This window comes from Scyliorhinus torazame, chromosome 25 (assembly GCF_047496885.1).
Source record: "Scyliorhinus torazame isolate Kashiwa2021f chromosome 25, sScyTor2.1, whole genome shotgun sequence".
In the NCBI taxonomy this organism is placed as follows: domain Eukaryota; kingdom Metazoa; phylum Chordata; class Chondrichthyes; order Carcharhiniformes; family Scyliorhinidae; genus Scyliorhinus; species Scyliorhinus torazame.
The window spans coordinates 38720249-38732543 of NC_092731.1; the positions used below are offsets into that span (position 1 = coordinate 38720249).

Genomic DNA, 12295 nt, shown 5'->3' on the forward strand with positions numbered 1-12295 from the left:
AAGTGAGACATAACTATAAACCAGGATACGCAAACAGCAGGGAAAACAGGAGCATTGAACTGTGCCCTCGGCCCCAGGAAGCTGTCAAACTGGAGTGTTTGCAGCCTGGGAGTATTTAAGCTGTCTTTTTAAAAAAACTTTTGAGGACTCACAGCCAAGATCACAATTGAAAATTGTAGCATTCGTTTGTGTTCTGCACCAACAAACCTAACCCAGCTACTTCTAAACCCAGGTATGAACACACAAATTACACAACCTCTTTACAGAGACCGTAAAGTCACTACTCGAAAGTTAAGCACAGGCAGATTTCCTCAACAGAGCTGGTATTCTCAGTACAAGATCATAGATCATAGAATTTACAGTGCAGAAGGAGGCCATTCTGCCCATCGAGTCTGCACCGGCTCTTGGAAAGAGCACCCTACCCAAGGTCAACACCTCCACCCTATCCCCATAACCCAGTAACCCCACCCAACACTAAGGGCAATTTTGGACACTAAGGGCAATTTATCATGGCCAATCCACCTAACCTGCACATCTTTGGACTGTGGGAGGAAACCGGAGCACCCGGAGGAAACCCACGCACACACGGGGAGGATGTGCAGACTCCGCACAGACAGTGATCCAAGCCGGAATCGAACCTAGGACCCTGGAGCTGTGAAGCAATTGTGCTATCCACAATGCTACCGTGCTGCCCTAAGATGCCAAGAAGGAAGTGTTTATGTAACCACATGTTCGATTTCCAGTGACTGCCGCTAACACATGCTACATGTTCTGCCTGAACAATTGCCACGCATGTCATCCCAGCACCGCCAACGCAGACACTTCTGTTCACAATGTGGTGTCTCCTCTTCCAGCTCAGCCTGTCATGTGCAAGTGTCCCAAATAACATGAGCTGTCTCTCTCACCCACCACATGGGCAGTCCCCCGCGTAGCAGTATGGACACGTGCGCACGCAATCTCTCACATGCTGCATTCAGTGACATTTTTCTGTCACCTACTAACATTGCATCCCATTACTTAATTCCTCCACACACGATTTGTGTACCTCCTGCACATGTTGAAATTGTTCTTCTTCGCTCCTGGGTCCAGATTATTTACAATAACTGGGAAGAGTTGAATGTTGATCCAGGTCTGAACAGACCAGCAAATTTCAACCCTCCTGGACAAAAAGCATTAATTAACCACAAGTGAATGTCCCTTAACCAGATCCTATTCCTGCCACCCCTATAACACACTGTGCAACAACTTTCACTAACAAACACCCAACCCATCTCTCTGCTGCATTTCAGCCAGTTCCTGACTCATTAACAGACTCATTAAAGTTCAACAGTATTCGGGTGAGGGGAGATCTCAGTGAAACTCACAGGATACTGGGAGGCCTGGATAGAGTGGACGTGGAGAGGATGTTTCCACTAGTAGGAAAACTAGAAGCAGAGGGCACGGCCTCAGACTCAAGGGACGATCCTTTAAAACTGAGATGAAGAGGTTCTTCAGGCAGAGGGTGGTGAATCTGTTGAACTTTGCCGCAGTAGGTTGTAGAGGCCAAGTCACTGAGTGTTCTTGATTAATAAGGGGTGTTGGGCAAATGAAAGATTGGGCTTGGCTGGGTGTCGAGTGAACAAATTGCCTTTTGAAGCCAACTAGCCATTGGTGGCCATGCCTTCAGCTGGTTGTGCCCGAGCTCTGGAATTCCCTCCTTACCCTCTCAACCCTCATTAAGACACTCTTTAAAATCTCTCTTTGGCCAACATTTGGTCCCTAGTATTGCTTTAAGGGACTTAGTGTCGAATCTTGTTGATAATGCTCCTGTGAAGCACCTCAAAACATTTTATTACAATAAAGGTACTATATAAATACAAGTTCTTGCCGAATGAGGTATGGAGTATGATCCCTGGCTGCTGTAAGCTCAGTCTCATTAACTGTTCCCTCGACATCTTGCAGTGGGCAGGCACCATAGGCTCTGTGGCCAACCAGTTTGACCCATTAAACAGCAGCCCAATCGATTATTTCAAATGTTTGACTGAATAAATCAGCCATTTTTCACACGTAATCGACACGTGAAGCACTTTTGGATGTTTCACACTTTGGGTGCAACATTAAGTGCACCGCTGTGTATTTTAGCACAGATGGCGGGATGCCAACTCTTGTGATGTCCTCTTCTGGGACCCGATACTTTGCACGTTTCATCATGTGAAGATTTTCCGGATTGCAGCAGACCCATTGGTGCCATTACACAGTACAGGAGGAATGTCTCATGCACGCAAGATCGGAACTCTAAGAGACAGCGAGGCTCCCTTATGTTGAGAAGACGGGCAATGAACTGGAACATGTCCATAGCGTAGCATTCCTTTGTTGGGCGGCCTGCTGCTTCATCAGGCAGCAGCTTTCTCCCTCTGCTGCACCATTCTCGCACAGTTCAGCTTTGTACCAAGGTAATCCTAAGGCTCGGGGGTGTTGCTCCCTTCGTATCCCAAGTAGATGTTCATAGCTGAGTGACACAGACAAGACCATCCCAACAACAACTTCTATTTATATAGCACCTTTGACATAGTAAAGTGTCCCATGGTGCCTCGCACGAGTGTTATCAAACAAAATTTGACACCAACACACGAGTACATATAAGGACTGATCACCCAGAGCTTGGTCTAAAAGGTGGGTTTTAAAGACTGACTCTCTTTCCTCCTATAAGACCGAGAGATTTATGGAAGGCATTCCAGAGCTTAAACCCATGGCAGGTTGAGGGCACACCCAGCTATGATGCTCGAGATGACAGTATTAGAGGAGTGCGGACAGATCAGAGGGTTGCGGGGCTAGAGGAGATTACAGAGATAGGGCCTATGGATAGAGTGGATATATGGATAGAGTGGATGTGGAGAGAATGTTTCCACTTGTAGGAAAAACTAGAAGCAGAGGACACAATCTCAGACTAAAGAGACAATCCTTTAAAACAGAGATGAGGAAGAATTTCTTCAGCCAGAGGGTGGTGAATCGGTGGAACTCTTTGCCGCACAAGGCTGTGGAGTGTCCTTAAGGCAAAGATTGATCGGTTCTTGATTAATAAGGAGATCAGGGGCAATGGAGAGAAGGCAGGAGAATGGGGATTAGAAAAATATCAGCCATGAATGAATGGCAGAGCAGACCCGATGGGCCAAGTAGCCTAATTCTGTTCCTATGTCTTATGGAGACCACGGAAAGATTAAAAAACTTGAATCTTTAAAATTCAAATTTAAAAATCGAGCCGTTGCTTAACCAGGAGCTAGTGTAGCTCCAGCGAGGGCGAAAGAGCAAACAAGGGAAATGGGGTGGCGGCAAATGGTGCAGGATGGAAACAAAAAGGGCATGAGGAGGAGAGAGAGAAACATCAGTTAGGACTGCTGCGCCTCGTCACTATCCAATGGCCAGTGCTCACCGAACACGTCGAGCAGAGGAGAGGAATGCCTGGAATCATAAGGAACGGTGAAATACCCAGATGGTACTGAGGGAAGGGGGAAACACTCTGGGGTTTAATGGAAGGATGAGGTGACAAGGGTGGAATTGCCTTTTCCTTTGCAACCTGTCTTGTGGCATCGGATGTGGCATCGAATGTGGACAGAGTGAAGCTGCATGACCATCGCCATTCTCCGAACACTCACTCAACACTCAGGCAGAACGGCCAAGTGTCACATTTAATCGACAAGAGGTTGGCTTTCTGACTGCAATATGGGTCAGGAAATAAGTCGGAATGAAGCCTGTTCTCAAAGCAACACGTTAGTCCAATTCTGTCAGCCATGGTAATAAGAAAAAGCTCCCAGTGGTCCAGGGGGAGGGGGAACGGACATCAGCCCCCATCTGGTGTGATCCTGGGCCCGTCACCCGCCAAGATATCATCCTGCAATGCACAGGCAGAGTACAGGTTCTGCTCTGCTGCAGCCTGCCTCTAACCAGTGATGACACATCTTTTCCATTACAGCCCATTTGTGGTTTCTGCGGATCTCACAAGATTTTTTTTTGTGTAACACAATAAACACAGCGCAAGTTGTAGCAAATCTGGCAGAAACCACATCCACAGCGAAGGTTTTATTTTCAATCTACACAGCTGCGAACTGGAACATGGATTTCAAAAGGGCCTGGGGAGCAGTGCTGACCGTCAGGCTGGTAAAACTACCAGGTTTGACAAGTTCACACAGCAAACACCGAGACACGTTGAACGAGCCAGTTAGCTTACAACCCCGAACTCGGATTTATACTTGCAGCCAGCAAACAGCTGAGCATGCATTTGAGCTGCCTTCAACAACAATGTGCATTCTTTATAGATGAGGCTGTTTAGCACAGGGCTAAATCGCTGGCTTTGAAAGCAGACCAAGGCAGGCCAGCAGCACGGTTCAATTCCCGTAACAGCCTCCTCGAACAGGCGCCGGAATGTGGCAACTAGGGGCTTTTCACAGTAACTTCATTTGAAGCCTACTTGTGACAATAAGCGATTTTCATTTCATTTCATTATAGTGTTTTAACTTAATAAAATATCCCACAGGAGTAACTGTCAAAATAAAAATTGACACCAAGTCATTAAGAGGTTTCAGGGCATATGGCCAATCAAGATGGAAGGTTTTAAGAAGCATCATCAAGAAAGAAAGAGGGCAGCACAGTGGCGCAGTGGTTAGTACAGCTGCCTCACGGCACCCAGGACCCGGGTTTGATCCCGGCTCTGGGTCACTGGCCATGTGGAGTTGGCACATTCGCCCCACATTTGTGTGGGTCTCACCCCCACAACCCAAAGATGTGTCGGGTAGGTGGATTGGCCACGCTAAATTGCCCCGAAATTGAAAAAAATGAATTGGGTACTCTTAAAAAAAATTTAATTCAGGAAGAAAGAGCAATTCAGGGAGAGAATTAGGAGCTTAGGGTCCAGGCAGCTGAAGGCATACCTGCCAATGGTGCAGTGATGTAAATAAGGGATGCTCGCGAGGCCAGAATTGGAGGACCACAGTTATCTCCAAGGTTTGTAGGGCTGGGGAAGGCTGCGGAACTCCGTGATTCGTGGCAAAACCTTGAGTGGAAGAGGGGAGCACATGCATCTTGCACCAGCGTTATCTCCACCACCAGTGATAGCCTGGAGACCAGAACATACCCCGACTCTCAAAGCTGCTGTGTAAATGCACACAGGACGAGAACACAAAACAAGGCTAAACCTGCTGAAAGCTTATCGCAGGATGACCCTGCTGTCTCTTCACCACTACCATCCCCCGACATTCCGAGTTCTGCTTTCTTACAGCATAGGGGCTAACTCATTCCAAGTGGAAATGGCTAGAACAAGCCATAGGTGAAACTGGCTCCTGGCGGCCCTGCCTCCAGCATTGGATCAGTCAGACTCACTCCCCCTTCCATGCACCAGCAAAACTCTGCGCCCACCACAGCAAGCAATCTGATGCAAGTGGACAGCTACTTGAGCTAACTTTGCAAGACCCTGAACCCTACCCTCATATGCAACAAATCTGCTGTAATGGCTACACAGCACATCAGGGTAAAGGGGGAGGGTCATTTTCCCTCTCCTCCGCCTCCCACACCGTGTGGATCTGCCCACACCCTCCCCACTGCGTTGAACATAATACAGCCATAACTACAGAACAATAAGCATCAGCTAGACATCAGACCCCTTATCCGGCATTCCAGAACCCAGAAGGACATGAAAACTGGCTACAAAGCTGGCGACCTAGGTAGCTATTTTGAATTAAAATGATTTTATTCTTTACTTTTCATACTTTATATTTTCCGCACGTTATCTCATGTATTATAAGTGCATGTTAAGCCGAGGACCTAAAATCCCCAAATCCAGCACATATCTGATCCCGAGCTTCCCGGAACTGGTATCTGTATGATAGTCGCAATTCTTCCACAATGAACACTTCAGATTTCCAGCATTCACAGTATTTTGTTTCTGTATCAGCAGCCTCCTTTCCATATGGAGAAAGAATGCATCGGGCTGGTGGTTATGGAAATGGGCCAGAGATCATGAGCTGAAATGCCACCAAGGCAGGCTGTGAAATTCAAGTCAGTAGAATAAGAAAAATAATCTTTATTAGTGTCGCAAATAGGCTTACATTAACACTGCAATGAAGTTACTGTGAAAAGCCCCTAGTCACCACACTCCGGCGCCTGTTCGGGTACAGAGGGAGAATTCAGAATGTCCAATTCACCTAACAAGTACGTCTTTCGGGACTTGTGGGAGGAAACCGGAGCACCCGGAGGAAACCCACGCAGACACGGGAAGAACGCGCAGACTCCGCACAGACAGTGATCCAAGCAGGAATCGAATCCGGGTCCCTGACGCTGTGAAGCAACAGTGCTGCCCCTTAATAATACAGAACAGATCGTTGCATGTACAGGCAAAGTTATCCAATCAATCCCACACCTTTGCTCTTTACCCAAAGGCCTGCAAATTTCTCCCTTCCAAGTATTTGCACAATTCCCATTTGAAAGTTATTAGGCAGCGCCTTCCAAATCATCGCGCGAAAGCATTCCCTTCATCTTCACTCTGGCTCTTTTGATAATATGTTAAAATCTGTGTCCCTATAGTTACTGCCGCTCCTGCCACGAAACAGTTTCTCCTTATTTACTCGGTCAAAAACCCTGCCCGACTGATTGCAATCACGGTCTGGTAGCCTGAGGGTTGGAACCCAGTGACTCCAGTTCCCTGGTATATGTTTGATTCTCAGTGAAATCTGAAGCAGCAGCGTGACTCAGTTGGTCAGCGAGCACAGCTCAGGCAGGCCTGTCACCTCCTGAGTGGCCACTGTGAGCACGTCCATTAAACTGAACTTCACCAGCACTTCACAATCGCGACATGTGCAGGGGGTGCCCACAAAGTGTTAACCAGCTTCACCAACCAAAATTCAACCAGTGAAACTATCGATCCCTGCTGCCCGAGAGCATTCCTTCTCCATGTGTCGAACAGGCTGATTAAAACCCAGTGGTAAAGCCCCACTACTCACTGATTTGGCAGGCTCCAGGCAAAAGTGGGTTTCAACAACTACAGGCAATCGCAAATCCCCGATGACAGATCCACAAGAGCTGAGCGCTTTGGCGGAGAATGCACAGAGGCAAGACCAGCAATGTATAAAGGGTGGGGGGGTGGGGGTGGGGGATAAAAAATAATCAACTCCAAATCACAACGACCGACCGCTGTGAAAAACAAAGAGAAAGCTGCAAGACAGCTGCTGCTGCTACTAGGAGTGCCTCCTCAGTTCATGCTGCAGCCTCACAGTCCTGGTTTTATCCCATGTCTCAGGGAACGTCACTAAGACACTCCCCTCAGTACGTGTGAGACAGACAGTGACGCTTGCACGCCAGCTCAGGACTGATGATGTCAGAAAGCGACCTTGGCTCGCTGGTTTGTTCTTGTTTTTTTAAACTCACACTTCACTCACGATCAGGGCACCAAGTGTCAGTCAAAACTCAGCAACCAGTCCCGCCTGAGACTGAATTCAGAATGTCCACATTACCTAACAAGCACGTCGTTTGGGACTTGTGGGAGGAAACCGGAGCAAACACACGCAGTCACGGGGAGAATGCGCAGACTCCGCACAGTGACCCAAGCTGAGAATCAAACCTGGGACCCTGGCATTGTGAAGTAACAGTGCTAACCACTGTGCTACCATGCCACCCTCCCACTGAAGATTGTGCATAATCGAATTGCACTAAGATAAAAGAGCTTACACGGCAGTCACAACACTACAGAGATTGGAACGATACATAAACAGCATCATAAAATAGTTAAACTTCTCCTGGCTCACAACTTGCAAAATTACTTTGTACAAAGTGCCCAATTCAAATCACACGACTGATAGTGTGGCTTCGCGACTGGATAAATTGTTATTCCAGTTCCTAATTACTGAGTCAGGATTCTTGCTCTTCAGTCAGCTACCATTAGCTCACCCACTTCCAGAAACTATTTGCTCAGCTCTGCCTCCACACCCAAAGACAAACGGTACACAAGCATTTATGTAGCGCCCATCAAACCCCAGCCAATTCTGGTCAGTGTCGTAATGCAGGAAACGTGCACGCCGCCGAGGACCCAGGTTCAATCCCAGCCCCGGCTAGCACAGACCCCCACATACATACACACTCTCTCGGTCCTCTTTTTGGAAGGAGCTTTTGGGAAGCTTGGAGAGCAGTGACGATATTTTATTGGCTGCAAACTACTTTGTACTAATGTAGTTGGAATGGTGCTTGCAAAATGCAAATCTTGTTCTTGTTTCCATCATTCAAATATTGACATCAACCTTGTGGCTCTGCACTTTGAATATCTCTCTACTTTCATAGAGTCACAGAGTTTCACAGCACAGAAAGAGTCGCTTCGGCCCATCGTCGCTGTGCTGGCCATCAAATGGGTCCCGAAGTTCGGACAGTTGGTAAAAGTGGGTTCAGGGGAAAAAACGTTTGAAAAACACTGAGTTATGGGGTGTGACTCGTCCCCTCAGAGACACAGTGTTGTGTGCACAACATCATGGAGAAGGTCAGCATATCGTAATTCTCACATACTGTTGGTTACACTTGAGGGGGGTAGTTCATTCCCATATACACCCACGTCACCAAAGTGCCTGGAGCTGGAATATGTCAGACTGACTGCTTTGTCTTGTCCTCTTTCCTGACTTTTCAATACACACCGAGGGAGTGCTGCACTGTTGAAGGTGCTGAAACATTAAACTGAAGCCCCGTCTGAATCCTCAGTTCGAGGCAAAAGATCCCATAATGTTATTTTGAAGACAATCGCCCCCCCCAATGTCCTGGGCAATATTTACCCCTCAGCCCCAACATTAAAACAGATTAGCTGGTCATCTCATTGCTGTTTGTGGGAACTTGCTGTGTGCAAATTGGCTGCCACGTTTCCTGCATTACGACACTGACCAGAATTGGCTGGGGTTGTGATGGGCGCTACATAAAGGCTTGTGTACCGTTTGTCTTTGGGTGTGGAGGCAGAGCTGAGCAAATAGTTTCTGGAAGTGGGTGAGCTAATGGTAGCTGACTGAAGAGCAAGAATCCTGACTCAGTAATTAGGAACTGGAATAACAATTTATCCAGTCGCGAAGCCACACTATCAGTCGTGTGATTTGAATTGAGCACTTTGTACAAAGTAATTTTACAAGTTGTGAGCCAGGAGAAGTTTAACTGTATTTTAAGATGCTGTTTATGTATCGTTCCAATCTCTGTAGTGTAGCGACTGCCGTGTAGCCTCTTGGGTCATGGGCCAGCGATTTTTTTATCTTAGTGCAATTCGACTATGCGCAATCTCCGGGTGCTCCGGTTTCCTCCCACAGTCCAAAGATGTGCGGGTTAGGTGGATTGGCCATGCTAAATTGCCCTTAGTGTCCAAAATTGCCCTTAGTGTTGGGTGGGGTTACTGGGTTATGGGGATAGGGTGGCGGTGTTGACCTTGGGTAGGGTGCTGTTTCCAAGAGCCGGTGCAGACACGATGGGCTGAATGGCCTCCTTCTGCTCTGTAAATTCTATGAAGAGGCGGGTCAGATATAGGGATGTTCCCGCGCCAGAAAGATAATGGCGGGAAGACAGGCGCAAGGCAGATGGGAGTTCCCCACACGGGGGGGTCAAGGAGGGAGCAGGAGTAGCCGGGGTCAGTTGAAGTCAGCTGACTTGCGGAAGTAATATGGGGGGAGCAATCACGCTAGAAGGGGATCTAGCGGGGGGGGGGGGGGGGGAGATAACTGGGTTGCTGCTGCGGAAATCAAAGAGGAAATGGCTAAAGAGTGGGTGGACGGGGATGGAATGCGACGCCTGGGGAGCGAGTGGGAGCGCGGAGGCGGGATACGGGACTGGCCTAGAGAAGGTGATGGCTAGTCGACACGGGAAGGGGGCAGGTAGCCCCCTAGTGAGGCTGATCACGTGGAACGTGAGAGGCCTGAATGGACCGATTAAAAGGGCCCGAGTGCTCGCGCACTTGAAAGGACTAAGGGCAGACGTGGTTATGCTCCAGGAGACGCACCTGAAGGTGGCGGATGAAGTTAGGTTAAGGAAAGGATGGGTGGAACAGGTGTTCCACTCAGGGCTAGATGCAAAGAATAGAGGGGTGGCCATATTGGTGGGGAAACGGGTAGCATTTGAAGCAAGGAGCATTGTAGCAGATAGCGGAGGTAGATATGTAATGGTGAGTGGCAGGCTGGAGGGAATGGAGGTCGTGCTGGTTAACGTATATGCCCCGAATTGGGACGATGCGGGATTTATGAGACGGATGTTGGGTCGTATACCGGACCTGGAGGTAGGAAACCTGATATTGGGAGGGGACTTCAACACCGTGCTGGACCCAGGGTTAGATAGATCCAGATCAAAGACTGGAAGAAGGCCGGCAGCGGCCAAGGTGCTCAAGCGGTTTATGGACCAAATGGGGGGAGTGGATCCATGGCAATTTCTTAGACCGAGGGCCAGGGAGTTCTCCTTCTTCTCCCATGTCCATAAAGTGTACTCCCGGATAGATTTTTTTGTTCTGGGAAGGTCGTTGATCTCAAGGGTGGAAGAAGCTGAGTATTCAGCCATAGCGGTTTCGGACCATGCCCCACACTGGGTGGACCTGGAACTAGGAGAGGAAAGGGAGCAGCGAGCACTCTGGCGATTAGATGTGGGATTGATGGCGGATGAGGGAGTGTGTGGAAGAGTGCGGGGATGTATTGAGGGGTACCTGGAGGCCAATGACGACGGGGAGGTCCGAGTGGGAGTGGTATGGGAAGCACTAAAAGCGGTGGTCAGAGGAGAGCTGATCTCCATTAGGGCCCACAAAGGGAAAACAGAGGCCAAGGAAAGGGAAAGATTACTGGGGGAGATTTTAAGGGTGGACAGGGAATTTGCGGAGACCCCGGAGGAGGGACTGTACAGGGAGAGAAGACGACTCCAGACGGAGTTCGACCTTTTGACCACCAGAAGGGCGGAGGTGCTGTGGAGGAAGGCACAGGGGAGGAGGTATGAATATGGGGAAAAGGCTAGTCGCCTGCTGGCCCATCAGCTGCGAAAGAGGACAGCGACGAGGGAGATAGGGGTAATTAGAGACGAAAAGGGAGCTACGGTGCGGACAGCAGGGAAGATAAACGAGGTGTTCAAGGCCTTTTATGAAGGAATGTATAGGTCCCAACCCCCGGAGGGAGAGGAGGGGATGCGGCAGTTCCTGGATCAATTGAGGTTCCTGAGGGTGGAGGAGCAGGAGGTGGAAGGCCTGGGGGCACCGATTGGGGTGGACGGGGTTATTAAGGGGCTGGGGAATATGCAAGCAGGGAAGGCTCCGCGACCAGACGGGTACCCGGTGGAATTTTATAGAAAATACGTGGACTTGTTGGCCCCGCTGTTGGTGAGGACGTTCAATGAGGCCAGGGAAGGAGGGACTTTACCCCCGACAATGTCGGAGGCGACGATATAGCTAATTCTGAAGCGGGATAAAGATCCGTTGCAGTGCGGGTCCTATAGACCTATTTCATTATTGAATGTGGACGCCAAATTGCTGGCAAAGGTACTGGTATCGAGGATAGAGGACTGTGTCCCGGGGGTGGTGCACGAAGACCAGACAGGGTTCGTAAAGGGGAGACAACTGAATGTCAACGTGCAACGACTATTAGGGGTGATAAGGATGCCCCCAGTGGAGGGGGAGGCAGAGATAGTGGCGGCAATGGATGCAGAGAAGGCATTTGATAGGGTGGAGTGGGAGTATTTATGGGAGGTGCTAAGGAGGTTTGGGTTCGGGAATGGGTTTATTAGCTGGGTCAAACTCCTTTATGGGGCCCCAACGGCAAGTGTGGTCACGGGTCGGCAAAGATCGGAGTATTTCCGACTATATAGGGGAACAAGACAGGGACGCCCGCTATCTCCATTGTTGTTCGCGTTGGCAATTGAACCTCTGGCCATGGCGTTGAGAGACTCCAGGAAATGGAGAGGGGTGATTAGAGGGGGAGAAGAACACCGAGTGTCGCTATACGCAGATGACCTACTGTTGTATGTGACGGACCCAGTGGGGGGGATGACAGAGGTCATGCAGATATTGAGGGAGTTCGGAGATTTCTCGGGATATAGACTTAACATGGGAAGAGTGAACTTTTTGTGATACACCCTGGGGACCAGAGTAGAGAGATAGAAGGCCTGCCTCTAAGGAAAGTGGAAAGAAACTTTCGATACCTGGGGATTCAGATCGCTAGGTGCTGGGGAACCTTACACAGACTTAATCTGACACGATTGTTAGAACAAATGGAGGAGGACTTCAAGAGGTGCGACATGCAGCCTCTGTCGTTGGCGGGCAGAGTGCAGGCAATTAAGATGATGGTCCTCC

General features: G+C 49.1%; 1 protein-coding gene across 4 annotated transcripts in view; it reads right to left on the reverse strand.

Moving 5' to 3' along the window:
• LOC140402494 (inositol-trisphosphate 3-kinase C-like) overlaps window positions 1-12295 on the reverse strand; it is a 91977-nt gene that overhangs the window by 13990 nt on the left and 65692 nt on the right. Inside the window, exon 1 of one of the 4 annotated variants that reach the window (XM_072490331.1) lies at window positions 6969-7206. The exons of the other annotated variants lie outside the window; for them this stretch is intronic. The gene's annotated coding sequence lies outside the window, so the exon portion shown is untranslated. Of the gene's footprint in view, window positions 1-6968; window positions 7207-12295 lie in introns of those variants that run through there. 4 annotated transcript variants of the gene reach the window in all.